Genomic DNA, 7,781 nt, shown 5'->3' on the forward strand with positions numbered 1-7,781 from the left:
AGACACAGGTCTCACACAAGCATAGAATTGGAGCGCCGCCTCTAATAAGCCAAAGGTGCATCCTGACGTGACAAATCTGATCATGTCACAAGCATTCACTTACTATAATCACTATCAACGAACCTGCCGCCCCCGCCCCCCCCCCCCCCTACACCTTTCCGTACAACAACGTGTAACCTAACCTAACCTAACCTAACCTATGTTGTACCTTAACCTAACCTATGTTGTACCTTAACCTAACCTATGTTGTACCTTAACCTAACCTATGTTGTACCTTAACCTAACCTATGTTGTACCTTAACCTAACCTATGTTGTACCTTAACCTAACCTATGTTGTACCTTAACCTAACCCATGTTGTACCTTAACCTAACCCATGTTGTACCTTAACCTAACCCATGTTGTACCTTAACCTAACCCATGTTGTACCTTAACCTAACCCATGTTGTACCTCAACCTAACCCATGTTGTGCCTCAACCTAACCCATGTTGTGCCTCAACCTAACCCATGTTGTGCCTCAACCTAACCCATGTTGTGCCTCAACCTAACCCATGTTGTGCCTTAACCTAACCCATGTTGTGCCTCAACCTAACCCATGTTGTGCCTTAACCTAACCCATGTTGTGCCTTAACCTAACCCATGTTGTGCCTTAACCTAACCCATGTTGTGCCTTAACCTAACCCATGTTGTGCCTTAACCTAACCCATGTTGTGCCTTAACCTAACCCATGTTGTGCCTTAACCTAACCCATGTTGTGCCTTAACCTAACCCATGTTGTGCCTTAACCTAACCCATGTTGTCGCCTTAACGTAACCCACGTTGTCGCCTAAACCTGCTCTGTAATTGTTATACGACTCGTTCAATTACTGTAGTGTTGCCCACCCGCAACCCTCGCAATATAGTTCGCTACTCGCACTGCCCGCACCCCTGTGTATCGCTTCATGTTAAACACCTTGCAAGTCTTGCTCACTTTCCACATGCTCCTGCTGTACACTGTAATGTGGATGGCAGCAGGACGTACATGCCGCCCCTCCCCACGTCCCCACCTTGCCCCCTGCCTTCGCAAGCTGGTTGGTGAGAAGTTTGCATGTTCAATGCCCTTCGCATGCGACGTACTCAGGCTACGTTGTGGTGCGGCCTGTGTCAACTGTCCGCTGATGTCGTACGCGTGAACCACAATCTGTACTGCACATTCGTCTTATGTACTGAATTGATACATCGTGGCACATGTGTGACCGCACAACGACTGCGCCCAAAAACGGCGGACCATACAGTGCAAATATTGTGCACGCAGCTACGTGTCGTCTCCCTATGAGAGCTGGATTGCAGTGTGGTACGCCATAGAGACGTGTGGGAGGAACGGACGCCGTGGATGGCGATCAGCATGAGCTGTCTGTTGATGTATTCGGACCTAGTCGTCTCTCCTCACACACCGTGATGGCATGGTGCACCGCGTTCCATATCTGCGACATGCTACAGAGGCCGGTTGACAGTCGTTCGAGCAATGGACATCGCATACGTACGGGGGCCACCTTCCACGTATTGTCTAGGCGTGCACATTTTGTTGCGTGTATGTGGGCAGACGTAGTGTGGCGTGACACCTGACACAGGCATGCAATAATCGTTGAAGTTGCAAATGGCGATGGACGCCTGCGTTTTCTGGTGAAGTTACGCAAATGAACAAATGGTAACCTGTTGTGGTGCGGTTGTTCTCGCTAGGGGTGAATCGGTGATGGCGACGATAGGTTGAGGTACTAACCGGTTGTTCCAGCGATACCCACCATGCCGACGAAACTGAACGGCATCTGGGTGTGAAGCGATACGCGGCGGTGGCTGGGTGGGACCGTCCCCGGCCGGTGAGGGGGCGCCTCCCGGCGTGCTGGCCGCGCGGTGCGTGGGCGCACGCGCTACAGCCGGCTGGTGGGGGCGGCCAGTGGCAGGCGCGCCGGCCGACGGACGCGGCAGGCGTCGCAGCTGCGCGCCGGCGCACCCTGCGCGCGGCGCCGTGCGGCCAAAGTAGGTCCTCGCGGGCCCGGTGCGAAGCGCGGTGGACATCTTCAGTGTGCTGTCCGATTGAGGACTGTGTGCGTTGAGGATGCGCCGCCGCCCGGCGCCTCGGCGCCGCGACGCCGTCTGCTGCTCGGTCGCCCCAGCGGTTCTCGCTGGTGGTTTGTATCGCAGCTGTGCGGATGTGTTGGCGCGTGCGCTGTGCTGGGAGAGTTCGCTTCGGCACCCAAGTGGGGCTTTTGTCCTTCTGTGGCGCTGGCGTTGGAGCTGCCGGTCACCGTAGGTGGCGCGTGTTGTCTCCCGCCGGCAATGCCACGACAGCACGCTCCCGGGCCTCTGTCGGCAGCGGCAAGCTCAGTTGGGAGCACGGGTGGTCGCACGAAAGCGTCTACTCGCCTAACTCCGGGCGATTGCGCCTCTCTCGAACCCGACCAAGTACTTGGGACGGCGCTGCGCGCCGCCGGGACCTGAGAGGGTTTCGAGGTGTATTGTGCAGGGGAGCTCAGCCTCCTCCTGTTTGCAGAATGATTGAGCGGACGCTTGCGTGTTCGCGCGGGCCCCCGGGACACACTCCCGGGCGGCCGGCTGCTCAGCTCTAGTTGACGCAGCTCCCTGGTTGATCCTGCCAGTAGTCATATGCTTGTCTCAAAGATTAAGCCATGCATGTCTCAGTACAAGCCGCATTAAGGTGAAACCGCGAATGGCTCATTAAATCAGTTATGGTTCCTTAGATCGTACCCACGTTACTTGGATAACTGTGGTAATTCTAGAGCTAATACATGCAAACAGAGTCCCGACCAGAGATGGAAGGGACGCTTTTATTAGATCAAAACCAATCGGTCGGCTCGTCCGGTCCGTTTGCCTTGGTGACTCTGAATAACTTTGGGCTGATCGCACGGTCCTCGTACCGGCGACGCATCTTTCAAATGTCTGCCTTATCAACTGTCGATGGTAGGTTCTGCGCCTACCATGGTTGTAACGGGTAACGGGGAATCAGGGTTCGATTCCGGAGAGGGAGCCTGAGAAACGGCTACCACATCCAAGGAAGGCAGCAGGCGCGCAAATTACCCACTCCCGGCACGGGGAGGTAGTGACGAAAAATAACGATACGGGACTCATCGAGGCCCCGTAATCGGAATGAGTACACTTTAAATCCTTTAACGAGTATCTATTGGAGGGCAAGTCTGGTGCCAGCAGCCGCGGTAATTCCAGCTCCAATAGCGTATATTAAAGTTGTTGCGGTTAAAAAGCTCGTAGTTGGATTTGTGTCCCACGCTGTTGGTTCACCGCCCGTCGGTGTTTAACTGGCATGTATCGTGGAACGTCCTGCCGGTGGGGCGAGCTGAAGGCGTGCGACCGCCTCGTGCGTGCTCGTGCGTCCCGAGGCCGGACCCCGTTGAAATCCTACCAGGGTGCTCTTTATTGAGTGTCTCGGTGGGCCGGCTTCGTTTACTTTGAACAAATTAGAGTGCTTAAAGCAGGCAAGCCCGCCTGAATACTGTGTGCATGGAATAATGGAATAGGACCTCGGTTCTATTTTGTTGGTTTTCGGAACCCGAGGTAATGATTAATAGGGACAGGCGGGGGCATTCGTATTGCGACGTTAGAGGTGAAATTCTTGGATCGTCGCAAGACGAACAGAAGCGAAAGCATTTGCCAAGTATGTTTTCATTAATCAAGAACGAAAGTTAGAGGTTCGAAGGCGATCAGATACCGCCCTAGTTCTAACCATAAACGATGCCAGCCAGCGATCCGCCGCAGTTCCTCCGATGACTCGGCGGGCAGCCTCCGGGAAACCAAAGCTTTTGGGTTCCGGGGGAAGTATGGTTGCAAAGCTGAAACTTAAAGGAATTGACGGAAGGGCACCACCAGGAGTGGAGCCTGCGGCTTAATTTGACTCAACACGGGAAACCTCACCAGGCCCGGACACCGGAAGGATTGACAGATTGATAGCTCTTTCTTGATTCGGTGGGTGGTGGTGCATGGCCGTTCTTAGTTGGTGGAGCGATTTGTCTGGTTAATTCCGATAACGAACGAGACTCTAGCCTGCTAACTAGTCGCGTGACATCCTTCGTGCTGTCAGCGATTACTTTTCTTCTTAGAGGGACAGGCGGCTTCTAGCCGCACGAGATTGAGCAATAACAGGTCTGTGATGCCCTTAGATGTTCTGGGCCGCACGCGCGCTACACTGAAGGAATCAGCGTGTCTTCCTAGGCCGAAAGGTCGGGGTAACCCGCTGAACCTCCTTCGTGCTAGGGATTGGGGCTTGCAATTGTTCCCCATGAACGAGGAATTCCCAGTAAGCGCGAGTCATAAGCTCGCGTTGATTACGTCCCTGCCCTTTGTACACACCGCCCGTCGCTACTACCGATTGAATGATTTAGTGAGGTCTTCGGACTGGTACGCGGCATTGACTCTGTCGTTGCCGATGCTACCGGAAAGATGACCAAACTTGATCATTTAGAGGAAGTAAAAGTCGTAACAAGGTTTCCGTAGGTGAACCTGCGGAAGGATCATTACCGACTAGACTGCATGTCTTTCGATGTGCGTGTCGTGTCGCGCAACACGCTACCTGTACGGCTCGCCGTAGCCGTGCGCCGCGTGCGGAACCACGCGTGCCTCTCAAAACTAGCGGCAATGTTGTGTGGTACGAGCGCTGAAGCGCTGGAGCGGCTGGCCTGCGGCACCTGGCGCCTGGCGCCGGTTTTGAATGACTTTCGCCCGAGTGCCTGTCCGCTCCGGTGTGGGAGCCGTACGACGCCGTCGGCCGTGAGGCCGTTGGACACAGAACGCTGGAACAGGGGCCGCCACACGCCTCACTCCCGCCTATGCGACCGTCTCGAAAGAGACGGCGGAAACTGAGAAAAGATCACCCAGGACGGTGGATCACTCGGCTCGTGGGTCGATGAAGAACGCAGCAAATTGCGCGTCGACATGTGAACTGCAGGACACATGAACATCGACGTTTCGAACGCACATTGCGGTCCATGGATTCCGTTCCCGGGCCACGTCTGGCTGAGGGTCGGCTACGTATACTGAAGCGCGCGGCGTTTGCCCCGCTTCGCAGACCTGGGAGTGTCGCGGCCGCCTGTGGGGCCGGCCGCGTCTCCTCAAACGTGCGATGCGCGCCCGTCGCCTGGCGGTTCGCATACCGGTACTTTCTCGGTAGCGTGCACAGCCGGCTGGCGGTGTGGCGTGCGACACCTCGTACAACGACCTCAGAGCAGGCGAGACTACCCGCTGAATTTAAGCATATTACTAAGCGGAGGAAAAGAAACTAACAAGGATTCCCCCAGTAGCGGCGAGCGAACAGGGAAGAGTCCAGCACCGAACCCCGCAGGCTGCCGCCTGTCGTGGCATGTGGTGTTTGGGAGGGTCCACTACCCCGACGCCTCGCGCCGAGCCCAAGTCCAACTTGAATGAGGCCACGGCCCGTAGAGGGTGCCAGGCCCGTAGCGGCCGGTGCGAGCGTCGGCGGGACCTCTCCTTCGAGTCGGGTTGCTTGAGAGTGCAGCTCCAAGTGGGTGGTAAACTCCATCTGAGACTAAATATGACCACGAGACCGATAGCGAACAAGTACCGTGAGGGAAAGTTGAAAAGAACTTTGAAGAGAGAGTTCAAAAGTACGTGAAACCGTTCTGGGGTAAACGTGAGAAGTCCGAAAGGTCGAACGGGTGAGATTCACGCCCATCCGGCCACTGGCCTCCGCCCTCGGCAGATGGGGCCGGCCGCCCGCGCGGAGCAATCCGCGGCGGGGTCGTGTCCGGTTGCCTTTCCACTCGCCGCGGGGTGGGGCCGTTCCGGTGTGCGGTGGGCCGCACTTCTCCCCTAGTAGGACGTCGCGACCCGCTGGGTGCCGGCCTACGGCCCGGGTGCGCAGCCTGTCCTTCCGCGGGCCTCGGTTCGCGTCTGTTGGGCAGAGCCCCGGTGTCCTGGCTGGCTGCCCGGCGGTATATCTGGAGGAGTCGATTCGCCCCTTTGGGCGCTCGGGCTCCCGGCAAGCGCGCGCGGTTCTTCCCGGATGACGGACCTACCTGGCCCGGCCCCGGACCCGCGCCGCTGTTGGCTCGGGATGCTCTCGGGCGGAATAATCGCTCCCGTCAGCGGCGCTTCAGCTTTGGACAATTTCACGACCCGTCTTGAAACACGGACCAAGGAGTCTAACATGTGCGCGAGTCATTGGCTGTACGAAACCTAAAGGCGTAATGAAAGTGAAGGTCTCGCCTTGCGCGGGCCGAGGGAGGATGGGGCTTCCCCGCCCTTCACGGGGCGGCGGCCTCCGCACTCCCGGGGCGTCTCGTCCTCATTGCGAGGTGAGGCGCACCTAGAGCGTACACGTTGGGACCCGAAAGATGGTGAACTATGCCTGGCCAGGACGAAGTCAGGGGAAACCCTGATGGAGGTCCGTAGCGATTCTGACGTGCAAATCGATCGTCGGAGCTGGGTATAGGGGCGAAAGACTAATCGAACCATCTAGTAGCTGGTTCCCTCCGAAGTTTCCCTCAGGATAGCTGGTGCTCGTACGAGTCTCATCCGGTAAAGCGAATGATTAGAGGCCTTGGGGCCGAAACGACCTCAACCTATTCTCAAACTTTAAATGGGTGAGATCTCCGGCTTGCTTGATATGCTGAAGCCGCGAGCAAACGACTCGGATCGGAGTGCCAAGTGGGCCACTTTTGGTAAGCAGAACTGGCGCTGTGGATGAACCAAACGCCGAGTTAAGGCGCCCGAATCGACGCTCATGGGAAACCATGAAAGGCGTTGGTTGCTTAAGACAGCAGGACGGTGGCCATGGAAGTCGGAATCCGCTAAGGAGTGTGTAACAACTCACCTGCCGAAGCAACTAGCCCTGAAAATGGATGGCGCTGAAGCGTCGTGCCTATACTCGGCCGTCAGTCTGGCAGTCATGGCCGGTCCTTGCGGCCGGCCGCGAAGCCCTGACGAGTAGGAGGGTCGCGGCGGTGGGCGCAGAAGGGTCTGGGCGTGAGCCTGCCTGGAGCCGCCGTCGGTGCAGATCTTGGTGGTAGTAGCAAATACTCCAGCGAGGCCCTGGAGGGCTGACGCGGAGAAGGGTTTCGTGTGAACAGCCGTTGCACACGAGTCAGTCGATCCTAAGCCCTAGGAGAAATCCGATGTTGATGGGGGCCGTCATAGCATGATGCGCTTTGTGCTGGCCCCCGTTGGGCGAAAGGGAATCCGGTTCCTATTCCGGAACCCGGCAGCGGAACCGATACAAGTCGGGCCCCTCTTTTAGAGATGCTCGTCGGGGTAACCCAAAAGGACCCGGAGACGCCGTCGGGAGATCGGGGAAGAGTTTTCTTTTCTGCATGAGCGTTCGAGTTCCCTGGAATCCTCTAGCAGGGAGATAGGGTTTGGAACGCGAAGAGCACCGCAGTTGCGGCGGTGTCCCGATCTTCCCCTCGGACCTTGAAAATCCGGGAGAGGGCCACGTGGAGGTGTCGCGCCGGTTCGTACCCATATCCGCAGCAGGTCTCCAAGGTGAAGAGCCTCTAGTCGATAGAATAATGTAGGTAAGGGAAGTCGGCAAATTGGATCCGTAACTTCGGGATAAGGATTGGCTCTGAGGATCGGGGCGTGTCGGGCTTGGTCGGGAAGTGGGTCAGCGCTAACGTGCCGGGCCTGGGCGAGGTGAGTGCCGTAGGGGTGCCGGTAAGTGCGGGCGTTTAGCGCGGGCGTGGTCTGCTCTCGCCGTTGGTCGGCCTCGTGCTGGCCGGCGGTGCAGGATGCGCGCGCCTGCGCGGCGTTCGCGCCCC

The 7,781-nt window shown here is 57.2% G+C and overlaps 2 non-coding genes across 2 annotated transcripts; both read left to right on the forward strand.

Annotated features, from left to right (window-relative positions):
* Positions 1–2,616: 2,616 nt before the first annotated feature.
* LOC124728980 lies at positions 2,617–4,526 on the forward strand. Its single transcript, XR_007007520.1, has one exon. It is a non-coding gene; the product is annotated as a small subunit ribosomal RNA (ribosomal RNA).
* Positions 4,527–4,877: 351 nt separating this feature from the next.
* LOC124728986 lies at positions 4,878–5,032 on the forward strand. The gene has a single exon (XR_007007523.1). It is a non-coding gene; the product is annotated as a 5.8S ribosomal RNA (ribosomal RNA).
* Positions 5,033–7,781: the final 2,749 nt, after the last annotated feature.

Source organism: Schistocerca piceifrons, unplaced genomic scaffold (assembly GCF_021461385.2).
Source record: "Schistocerca piceifrons isolate TAMUIC-IGC-003096 unplaced genomic scaffold, iqSchPice1.1 HiC_scaffold_1189, whole genome shotgun sequence".
In the NCBI taxonomy this organism is placed as follows: Eukaryota; Metazoa; Arthropoda; class Insecta; order Orthoptera; family Acrididae; genus Schistocerca; species Schistocerca piceifrons.